Source organism: Bemisia tabaci, chromosome 10, assembly GCF_918797505.1.
Source record: "Bemisia tabaci chromosome 10, PGI_BMITA_v3".
NCBI classification, from domain to species: domain Eukaryota; kingdom Metazoa; phylum Arthropoda; class Insecta; order Hemiptera; family Aleyrodidae; genus Bemisia; species Bemisia tabaci.
The window spans coordinates 33,316,288-33,328,485 of record NC_092802.1 but is presented as its reverse complement, the minus strand read 5'-3'; the positions used below and the strand labels follow the sequence as shown (position 1 = coordinate 33,328,485).

Below are 12,198 nucleotides of genomic sequence, written 5' to 3'. Positions count from 1 at the left end.
CGATAAGCGAACTTGGCGTTTCGAAACTTGGACCAGACACCGCGCCCAAGATTGTAAAGACGAGCGATATAATGTGAATGTTTAAGACGGGTTTAAATGGAGAAAAGTGCTGATGTTTCAGTTCGATCTGACAACAATGGCCGCACCGCACAGTGGGACTAGCCATTTGGAAAGGTCGGACATTTGTACTCACTAAAATGCTCCTCGTGCAAACGTCAGCTAGAGCAAAAAGATGGGTTCTTCCTTCACTGGAAAAAAAAAAACACATTGGATCTAGAGTCCTGAATTGGATCTGAAGTCCCGAAAGTCTGAAATACACTCCGCGCGTAAAAAATATGCGTTTTTTTAAGCTTCCCGCTTCAAAAACGACACTATGGAACAAGTGGACATACCGTTAGAGGCGTCGTTCTATCCAACCCTTGCGCACTAGGATGCTACGTAATATTCAACATGGCCGACGCTAACCCGCCAAAACACATTCAGCGAGACTGGATTTTACTAGAGTCCCTTTATACTGAGAGTCAAGACAATGTGAATGCATTTGGTTCCCGTATTTTAGGCCTCCACAGTGTCACAAACGGGAATAAAGATTACATTTTCACCGATTGCAAAGATTATGATGGAATGGACCGGGGAATAACGGGTTCGACAAGGAACAAACGGAATGAGAGAAGGAACGGAGAAAGGAATTTGAGAATGAGCCGATCACAGATTACGAAAAACTGTCAATTTGTGTAATCTTCATTCCCGTTTGTGACTCCATGAGGGGGTGTTGTCTTGACTCTCAGTATAAAGGGACTCTAGTGCGGACCAGGCCGAATACGATGAGTATTCGCCAAAGAATTGAGGATAAGCCGACGCCGACATCGGGCGGCGTCCGGGGGGGGGGGGGGGCTGACGGGGATCGATCCGCGCTTTTGGATTGGCGGTTGTCGGCCGCGGAAGTTCCGGGGGGAAGAGAGAGGGAGGGGGTAATCGTACAACTAGCGTAAATCTGCCGGCGGCGAAATGCGAACGCGTAGTGATCGTCGATATGGATTCGTCGAGCGGAGCTTACGAAAGCTCAGTGCAGGGTCCGTGTTAGAGAGCTCGAAGCTCGAACTTTTCGAGCGGTTCGTGCGAACGGTAGGATTCGAGAGGAAACATTTTTGAGCTTCAGTCGATTAAACTACGTTTTGAAAAATGGAACTACACGAGTTCTGGCTCGTGTAAGAAACAACGTATGTACATGCAATTTGCTTCCTTATGAGGATATTCGGCTATTCCGGCAGTCTCAGCGCCTTAACTACGGTCGAACGCAACACGCATGGCCATCGCAAACAGAGTGTCAATATAATATGGGTCAGTCGCGCTTGTCATAGAATCGTGTTTCTGTGCTTGAGTCTTGTAAACTTGTTTTGTCTTGTTTTAGTCTTGAGTCTTGAGTCTTGTCTTTTTTAGCTAAAAACCATAAAATCTGTCGGAACAGGAACTTCCTACGTTCAGTATTAACTGATACATCGCGCTCTGAAAAATTCAGATTATGACGTCATCCACCGCGGGGGAAACACTCCTAGCTTCTTCAACCTTGCTTTCATTTGTCAGGGAAACACACATTATTACTGGTTACTCACTGTGAAACTCGGATGAAATCGAGGCGGAAGAAACCAAAGGTGACACCACCGCGGTGGATGACATCATAAACCGCATTTATCAGATCACGATATTTCAGTTAATATTGAACGTATAGAAAGTTGCTGTTTGGAGAGATGGTATTATTGTTAGCTGATCTACAAGAACCCAGCATCGAAACACGCCTCTTTGACCAGCGCATTGTCTCCTTCCAGAGTAATATTCGCAATAGGCCTGTTTTCGGCAAGAGGGAAGAATTTCAACGTTCACAGGGAAATTTTCTGACGTTTCCAGGTTCCCAATAATTTAATTAATAAAATTGTCACCATAAGTCATTATTAGGAGAATCTGGGCGTTGACTTATACATTTTAGGGAAGATAGCAGTGCAAGGCATTTAAATGTACAGTCTCTGAAACAGACAATGTACTCTAAAACAGACTTTGTCCTCTATGTACTAATTTTAAGGACATTTTTCTGCATAGATGCGCCCGATTTCACATAGGCACGACCCTGACTCACGGAGAAAAGGGACTTAGCATACTGCCATGCTCAGGAAAAACGCCGTATGAACATTCGAGAGTTGCCAAATTTCCTCCAATAAGACGTTCATTTTTTATGAAAAATACGGATATTTCTGCAAGAAATTTTCAGCAACTTTAGGTGAAATGGCGAGGAAAATTATCTGAAAAATTGGAGGAAAAATATTCATAAGTTTACCAGGAAATTCAAGTATTATCAAAGGAAATTTGGCAACGCCTAAAGGTTCATACGGCGTTATTCCTAAACACAGCAGCATACTACCGTGCTAAGGAAGAACGCCGTATGAGCCTTCGAACGTTGCCATATTTCTTTCAATAAAAAACCCAATTTGCTGGGAAACGTGTGGTTATTTTTCTTCAATTTTTTTAGACAATTTTGTTCGCAATTTTATTTAAAACGTCTGAAAATTTCAAAGAAAAAAATGCATAATTTTCTTCATAAATAAACGTTTTATTCGGAGAAATTTGGCAACTCTTGAATGTTCGTACGGCGTTCTTCCTTTAACACAGCAGCATAGCACCCGGCGCTCCATCCTCGGCTCGGCTGGAATCCACCGGACTGACCTGGAAATCGTGGATGGCAATCTGCCACACCGTTGCTGGTCACACGTCTGGCAACCACTAAATATAAATACTCCTCGGAGCCGCCAGATGGCGCTGACTGCTTTGAACCCTCCCTTGCTTCGGCGAAGAGAAGCTCGTTTTGGGCAGGCGAGAAGCGACAACTCTGTTCCCGGAGGAAGTCTTCCCACTACTTCCTCGGCCACACGTGAGAAAAAACACACCGCGATAATCACCCAAGGATCGTTGTCTGTTCCCTCGCGAGGCGAGTTGCCCGAGGCTTAGCGTATCCGTAAAAATCGCACCTTGGGCGCATGAGGTGAGTGGTGAGTCTATACGAGGACCTAGTTTTGCGCAAATTGAAGTAGCCGTTACTTAGCAGAAAGAATCCAGCGGCGGGTAATATTTTATGAGACTTGTATACTTTTTTCCTTTTTTTTCCATCCGGATTTTATCAAAAGAAGGATATTCACTAAATGGAGTAAATTTTTGGCGACAGGGGATGGGAACCACTATTTGGACCGCGTTAAGCAGAAAGGAACCAAGCCACATCAGCTATTGCCAACTTTAATTGGGCGATTTAATTTCTTACATGAAAACGGTTGTGCGAATTTTTATGCAAATTTCAGTGAACTTCCTCCGTAGTACGAAACAAATTCCCTAAAATTTTCAAAGAAATTTGCACAGACGTTTTCTTGTAAAAAATTAAAGTACCCACTTAAAATTGGGAATAGCTGATGTGGCATGGGTCCTTTCTGCTAAACGCGGTCTATTTCTAGCTCATCCATATGAACACCTTTCTGTATGAGGAAACTGGTGGCATATATCGTCGTAGCCCGGACGAAGGAACGTACACTATTCCAAGGTTGCAAAATTGACTCAAAAGATTCAACTTTTTACAGGAATGTACCGATGCAATTTTTGACGAATATTTTCCTGATGTCTGCATGATTTCAGAGGAAAAATCAAGGGAATTTCCGATCAGAAATGCCCAGGATTGTCCTGAAAAACTGAAATTTTCGAGGGAAAATTTGGCAAAATTGAAATGTAGTTACATTTTTTCGTGAGAGAAATGCAATATGAGTCAGTTGCGATAGTTAAAGAATCCTGTTTTGAAGATTTCAGACTATATATCATACAAAAAATACGATCTATACGAACACCGAGTTTCCACGTCTAATGTTGAGGAGGCTTACAGCTATGGACTGCATTTTGAAATTCGGAACTAAAATTTCTTGCTCTTACGTGAAAAGACCAATTTAAATTCACATACTTATGTAGGTAAAATGATGGCACAATTGTTGTATCTATGCTTAATGAGCCAGAAATTGTATAGTTCCTAATTGCAAAATATGGTCAACTATAAAATAGGGTTCGCTCTAGCGCTGTTATTTATACAAGACACGTAGAGTTATGAAATACATGTCAAGTTCACGACAAAATGAGAATCTCTCGGGCATATCTCACGTGTTTGAATTAGGCTAGGAAACCGTGCCTTATCAACAGGCGTAAATCGCACATTTTGAGGATGTCAACCCACTTCCAGCTCTTGCCGTCCTGTTGATGGGAAACGTACGAATGTGCTTTCAAGTCGTTGAGGGTCATGACTAAAAGTGTATCTTCCGGTACTAATAAAACATTTTACTCGCAGTGTTCCTTCTTGGATAGTTGACGACCAACTACCGTACAACTGTGCGTTTTCGGTCGATGCGAGAGCTCTGAATGCAAATATGTACATAGTCTATCTTATCTGGTAGCATTGAAGAGGATGGGTGCTATAAAAAAGTGATTTCGCGAACAGTTGCAGCCTCGACCGGACTGCCTCAACATACCGGTCGAATAACTCTCTGCATGATTCAAAAAAAGTAGATAGACGGATAGGTAGATAATGACTTTATTGCGATTAAAATTGCATATAGCTCAAAGGGCGTCAATAGAGAGTTATTGCAAAGGTTTAGTGCAGATATGACAAAGGTTTAACAAAGGTTAAAATAGCATGTTAGAATTATGTTAATTGACAATCGACAAAATTCGGCAAATTTAAAAAAAATTGAATTTTCTGCTCAAATTGTGACAAAAGTGACAAAACAATGGAAAAATTCCGGACCTTCTTGCGGAATTCTGCACTTTTTCAGTACTTCCGGACCGCCCTTAAAAAATTAGTAATATTTCCGGAATTTTCGGAAATCCCGGACTATCCAGAAATTCCGGACTTGTAGACACCCTGAATTTGCACAATTTTTTCATGTAAAAAATTAAAACGCCCAATTAAAGTTGGCAATAGCTTATGTGGCTTGGTCCATTTCTACTTAACGTGGTTCAATTTTTGTAAATGCTTTCCACGATGAATTCAATGCAACGGATGCAATCCTTGATGAAATTCGTCGCTTCTCTGACGTAAGGGCATATCTCTATTCTTGTATGAGCCCCGGAAAGCGATGAGTTATACGGAAAACAGGGCTCACGTGGAAATCGAGATACACCTTTACGTCGGAGAAGCGACGAATTTCGGGAACCCAAAGCCGAGCGCCATTGAGAAAATTAAAAGTCCTTTCAGAGGGTAGCGAGGCGGCATTCACAAGAGCGCCGGCCGCGACGAACGAAAGAGTTCTGCCGTGCTAAGGAAAAACGCCGTATGAGCCTTCAGGCGTTGCCAAATTTCCCTCAACAAATCACTCATTTTCAGGAAAATTTTTGAATTTTTTTCTACCATTTTCTCAGATAATTTTGTTAGTAATTCGATCTTAAATTTCTGAAAATTTCAAGGAAAAATATTCATAATTTTCCTCGAAAATGGACGTTTTCTCGAGGGAAATTTGGCAACTCTCGAATGTTCATACGGCGTTCTTCCTCGGCACGGCAGAGTTGCAGTTTGCTTTGGGAGTGAGCTAGCGAAAAACCAATCCAATCTATTGACTCTCCGGAAGAGTAGAGCTGTTGACATAACGGGCGGGGGTGGGTGCGAAAAATTCGCGGTTGGCAAAAATCGAACTGTTGATTGCTGATTCACCGTAGGGGATTCGCTTCGAAACACTTGGACCACACTGCCGTGCTAAGGAAAAACGCCGTATGAGCCTTCAGACGTTGCCAAGTTTCCTTCGATAAAAACCGAATTTACAGGGAAAATTGCTAATATTATTTTCCAAAAATTGCAGACAATTTTGTGCGCAATTTAATCTAAAATATTTGAACATGTCAAGGAAAAATATGCATAAATGTGTTTCAAAAATACATGTTTTATCGAGGGAAATTTGGCAACTCTCGATTGTTCATACGGCGTTCTTCCTTAGAACGGCAGCATAGTAGCGAGCCGTAAATCAACGACTCGATATTTCTCTATTTGAAGCTGTGAGAAAGGATCGATATTCACGTGTTCGATGTGAAAGCCGTGTTAATCGATCCTTTTCCATAGGTTTAAATGACACATCAATCGATTTATCTCAAGGCACGATACGCCACTGACTCAGACGATGCACTGTCACTGTGCTTAAAGTGACACTTTCAGTAATTGATCAGTTGCCGCGTAAAGTTCTCTCCGTGTAAGACCGTCCGTTGGAACAATGACTGACTATGTGTCATTTTTTCGTTACCTACGTGTTACTACATACTGACGAACTTTCTTAAACCTCCCCTAATAACGATCAAAACCAAATGGGGCCTCCTAAGGAGCGGAGCTGTGTAAGGAACGACCTTAAATATGACCCTGAAATGCCCCATTCTGAATTTTACGCGCGGCTGACGGGAAAGTAGAATGTGCAGGTGTTTTTTTTTTTTTTTTTTTTTTTTTTTTTTTATGAATTTCGTGTTTAAGTGGAAACCACTTTGCTGCCGTGCTAAGGAAGAACGCCGTATGAGCTTTCAGACGTTGCTATATCTTCTCCAATAAATGCCGAATTTACCGGAAAAATTGTTGACAATTTTCTTAAAAATGTATAGACAATTCTGCCCGCAATTTAATCTAAAATATCTGAAAATTTCAAGGAAAATAAGCATGACTTTTCACAAAAATACTTGTTCTATCCGGAGAAATTTGGCAACTCCCGAATGTTCATACGGCGTTCTTCCTTAGCACGGCGGTAATAGCGAACGCATCTCGGAACTTGAAGCCGAGAGCGAGACTGGAGATCGGGAAGACGGCGCGATGCTTGAAGTATTCCGACAGTTTTGCAGGCGCTTGCACAATGCGTGATACAACTATTCCGACTTCCATGTATGTAAAATTGAGTATAATTTTCATACGGCGTTTTTTCCTTTGCACGGCAGTAGGGATAAACTGGCCACGAGGATACTCTTGGTTCGTAAATTGAACAATTATCCAAGTAGATATGACAAAATGATCTATTTTGCTTAATTACATGTGTTTAATTGGGAGATACCGCCAGATGACGTCACTACCTAGACGGTGCAATTTCTCACTTTTAAATCTACTTTTATACTATCTACTTTTCCCATATGAGGAAATTTTTTAAAAACTACTGCGAAACCAGCTCTTCAAGTTCTTTCAGCGAGGCAAGAAAAATTTAAGTGCAAATTCTCCACTGTCCTTCATACGATGCTGTGTTAAAGATCTCCTTGAATCTTCCTAAATCTCGATGTACACTGGAAAAAAGACACATTGGATCTAGAGTCCAGACTCTTGAAAACAATAACAAGAAAAAATACTCTTGATTCAATCGGGGTTTTGCTTGAATCAAAACGAAATCTGCTTAAATTAAGAGGCTTGGTTCTTGATTTAAGCTAGATTCTGATTGAATCAAGAGTACTTTTTCTTGTCGATGTTTTTAAGAGTCTGGACTCTAGATCCAATGTGTTTTTTTCCAGTGTAAACAAAATGGGTCCTACTATGGAAAGGAGCAGTTTACAGAACGACTAGGAGTAACAGATAGGCGTAAAAGGCCTAAGTGTAAAGGCGGACGCACGGACATGGAACAACGTACGGTGGACTCAGGGATACGAACCGGCAATGCCTGTTGCGCACGGGTCGTTCGTCCCAGTTTAATTGCAACCATTTTCGTTAATTGATTTATGACTATTTCAATAAAACAGCTCGCGTCCGTGCCGCGTTGTCAGATTGCACTGAAAACTTAGACTTCCTCGGTTGTAACACTTGGGACTTCGGAAAATCTATTTTCGATTGGCTCAGCTATTTAGAGCTTTCGAGGGGCTTACACGGAGCTTATGGACTCTTCAAGACATAACGTCACAACACGACGGAAATACTTAACTGAAACGAAACGGAGCCAAACAACAGTGTGTCATCCACGTTTCGTCGTTTTCCGGGCGAAGGAACGTAACTCCATTCATAGGTTGCAAAATTGACTTAAAAATGTAAATTTTTTACGAGAACGTATTCGCGAAATTTTCGTCCGAATTCTTCTGATTTTTGCTGCAAGAGATTATAAGACGAATCGGTTAAGTTTATAGTTAGAAATGCCTGAGATTATTCTCGTAAAAGTGAGGTTTGAGTGAAGAAATTTGGCAGCACTGAAGTGTAGAAAAGTTTCAAAATTTTGAATTTCTCGCTCAAATTGCGACAAAAATATGAAAAAAAATGAAAAAAATTACGGATCTTCTTACGGAATTACCGCACTTTTTCAGTACTTCTGGACCTAACCTAAAACATCAGTACTATTCCCGTACTTTCCGGAAATTCTGGACTTGTTGACACCCTGCTCTAATTAAAATTTTTGCCTTTTTTTTTTGCCGCAAAACAGCGAGGACCAAGCACTACTTTACAGGGTGTCTAGTTTATTTTTTTTTTTCATTTTGGGAAATCCTTTTTTTTTGACAGCTAAATCCTGATTTCATAATTTTTCCAAATCCTGATCAATCCTGAGTTTTTGCGGAGAAAAAGAGGCGAATGAAGCTTCACAAAAAAAGCCCGATGAAAAAATCCGATCGGACGGCCGACTTTTCTCGAATTCTGATTTTACGACCGATTTCTCCTCAAATCCTGATGAAATCGGGATTTAACCCCGATTGACCTCAGATCCTGATAGAATCCTGGGGAAAATCCTGATGCTAGACCCCTGCTTTACCACCACACTGGAAAAAGAAACACATTGGATCTAGAGTCCAGACTCTTGAAAACATTGACAAGAAAAAATACTCTTGATTCAATCGGATTTAAGCTTAAATCAAAAGGAAATCCGCTCAAATTAAGAGGCTTGGTTCTTGATTTAAGCTTAAATCTGATTGAATCAAGAACACTTCTTCTTGTCGATGTTTTTAAGAGTCTGGACTCTAGATCCAATGTGTTTTTTTTTCCAGTGCACCTCGTGTTTGTAAATTTACTTGCGCGAAAGATATTCGACAAAATCCGAGCCGTTCGGCAACGTTGCAAACGCACGCGGAGTATCCCCGGGACAGAAACGAATCGCTAGACCCCGACTGTAAACAGACAAGTTTGCGAGCAATTAATTTTCGTTCGTGCTAAAGCCCCCCCCCCCCCCCCCCCCCCCATTCGAGAGGGACAATGATTCCGGACGATACCGTCGAAAGCGAACTTTCTTCGGTTTACATCTTCCGGTTGAACGACCCGCGGAACGACTCCCAAAACTGACTGAACGAGGTGTACAACTTTAACGGCGGGTGGTCTACCATTACATATCAGTGGCGTAGTGCGCTTTGCGATACATCGATTTATCTGCCATTTAAACCTATGGAAAGGATCGATGAACAAGGTGTTCGCAACGAACACCTTAATAATCGACTCTTTACCATAGCTTCAAATGGGGAAATATCGATAATCGATCAGTCACGCTTCGCCACTCTTGCATATCGATGGCTGAAGTGCGAAACCACGTATCTCCGCCCGCGACGTTTCATACTTCCTGCACAACTTAATTTTTCCTAAAGAAAACTAGCCGACGTAATTTCTTGGAAACTTCCTTGACTTTCCTTCTCTCTTAGCGGAATATTCGGTAAAAAATTCGAGCTTACACTGGAAAAAAAACACATTGGATCTGGAGTCCAGACTCTTTAAAACATCGACAAGAAAAAGTACTCTTGATTCAATCGGATTTTAGCTTAAATCAAGAACCAAGCCTCTTAATTTGAGCAGATTTCCTTTTGATTTCAGCACAAATCTGATTGAATCAAGAGTATTTTTTCTCGTCGATGTTTTCAAGATTCTGGACTCTAGATCCAATGTGTTTTTTTTTTCCAGTGTAGAAAATTGCTTTTCTCCTAAAGATTAAATAGGAGCGGAGATTTTTAAACATCAAGATAGATATACGTGGTTCCGCAATTGGGCCATTGATATCCTCCCCTCCTATTTTTTTTAAACCAAATACGGGTCAATTCATGACAAACAAAGGATCTTACGCATTAGGGTTGTAGGTAAAAATTCAGATATTGTACATTTTTTGACTGATTAGAAACACGTCTTGGTGGAGACACGAAGAAAAATTAAAGTCGATAAAACTGCGCACTTATCGATACTTGAAGATTAGGAATTCAAGACCTGGTCAACAAAATTCAGTGATGCTAAGATAATGTACGCTGTTTCATACTGAAAAAATAAACTTAAATGCCAGCGCCGCCTTTACATAACTTTCCTTACAATAATTTTGTCTAGTTTTTTTTTTAAAAAAAGGGCTATTTTTCTCTCGCCCCTGAATTTCCTTTAAATGATATGAATTGTTACATAATACACGGCGAAATCTGATGGCGGTAACTAGTTTTTGAATTTCCTCTCGTCATTGGTCGTTTGATAGAATCGCAGCTCAGCCGATGGTGCTTTAGCCTGCATGCGGTTCTACTGTTACGACGGTCGCTATTCCCGTAGAAAGTTCGTATTCTTGCGGTTAAGTCGAAATTAATTTTTCTCCGTGTGTCAGAAGAAGGAACAAAAGAGAAAAAAACGAAACAAGGAAATATTCTTACCTGAAGAAATTTGTTTGGAGGGCGGAATCATACCTGAAACAAATTTAAAACCGACATATTAATTTCAAAAAATGAGGACGTAGAAACAAAAAAGTTTCATTTGAAACAGAAAGTACATTGAACCGTTTCGGACAGCTCATGATAACTATTTGCACATGCGTACTTTTAGCCAATTTGCATTTTCTCAAACTTGAGAAGTTTTCACCACACTTCATCAGGGAAGGTCACGGAATTCAGGGTGTCTACTAAAACAGGCTTATAAAATCAGTGCTATTTCCGGACTAATAGATACCCTGGGAATATCATGTTTTTCATTCTTCGGCAACGCTGCTTTTGAGATTTTCCCTGACCCACTGCATGCCGATTTAAAGTCACCCCGATAACACTCCCCGCCATGGAGCGACGACAGAACGTGGTGAAAACGTCGGCAATGTCCGGAAGAACTTTTGAACCGAAGACTACACGTCAGCGGCTAATATGAGGTTCGCGTTCGTTGTAAATCAACGGCCATCGATTTTACGAGCCGCGAGTCGGGCTTTTAACGCCGTTAGCGCTCTCTCCAGGCGTAATGCCGTATCTCGAGCTCCACATGAGCCTCAGAGAACATGGATTCATACGTAATACAGGGCTCACGTGGAAACTGTGTTACGCTCTTCCGTCAGAGGGCGACGTCATCTCGCGTCCCGCGTGCGTTAACGCGTACGAGCGTACGTGTAATCATCTTTCTCTTCCGACGTCAGCTTCCGGAGTAAAGGGGAAACGGCGTATCGATTTAAAATCCCCTGTGCTTTTCGCCTTTTGTCGAGTCGACAAAGGGCCTCGTGTTTGCAAATTTTACTGCGGTTTTGTGAGAGTGCAGGGGGTTCGGATTCCTCCCTCGGTCCCGCCTGTAGTATTTCAATGCCTGCAGTTTAAAAACTCGAATCGAACGTTGCAATATCCGCCGTGATAGCGAAGAGAGCGGTAAGTGCACTGAAAAAAAATTCTCGGCGTTTTTACCAAGGTCCGTTGGTACCTTTACCATCTCACTTTTTTACCAATTATTGGTAATTTTACCAAGACAGACTGGTAAGCTTACCTAAAAACCGGTATTTTTACTGTTTTTTTTCAGGTAAGAATACCACTTTTTTTGGTAATCAATTCCCGGTAACTTTGCCATTTTATCTCGGTAATTCTACCACAGTCGATAAAAAATATTGGCGTTTTTACCAAGGTCCAGTAAAATTACCGAGAAAGTTCAATAATTTTACCGAGATTTTTCGGTAAAATTACCAATTCCATAAATGGTAATTTTACCAAGAAAAAACTGGGATCAAATAGAGCCCTAAATTCTTGGTAATTTTACCCTTTTCTTGGTAAATACACCGAGATTTTTTTTCTCAGTGTGTATGCTGGGATGAACCGCGGGACCCATAAAAGCATGTGTTAAGCGTGGATCATCTACAGAAATACATTTACTGTTATCTTCTCTATCACGGCAGATATGCTCGCTCATGTGAAAAGGTTCATTGAAAGGGGATAAAAAGCAGTAGCGATTTTGCAAGTTGGCAATTCTGTTTTCCCTTCATTTGAATCCATTAAAATAATCGATTGTAAGTG

General features: G+C 41.1%; 1 protein-coding gene across 3 annotated transcripts in view; it reads right to left on the bottom strand.

Annotated features, from left to right (window-relative positions):
* trio (trio Rho guanine nucleotide exchange factor) overlaps positions 1-12,198 on the bottom strand; it is a 441,213-nt gene that overhangs the window by 407,659 nt on the left and 21,356 nt on the right. For all 3 annotated transcript variants that reach the window (XM_019052145.2, XM_072304973.1, XM_019052154.2), the window contains exon 2: positions 10,600-10,632. The gene's annotated coding sequence lies outside the window, so the exon portion shown is untranslated. The remainder of the gene's footprint in view (positions 1-10,599; positions 10,633-12,198) is intronic.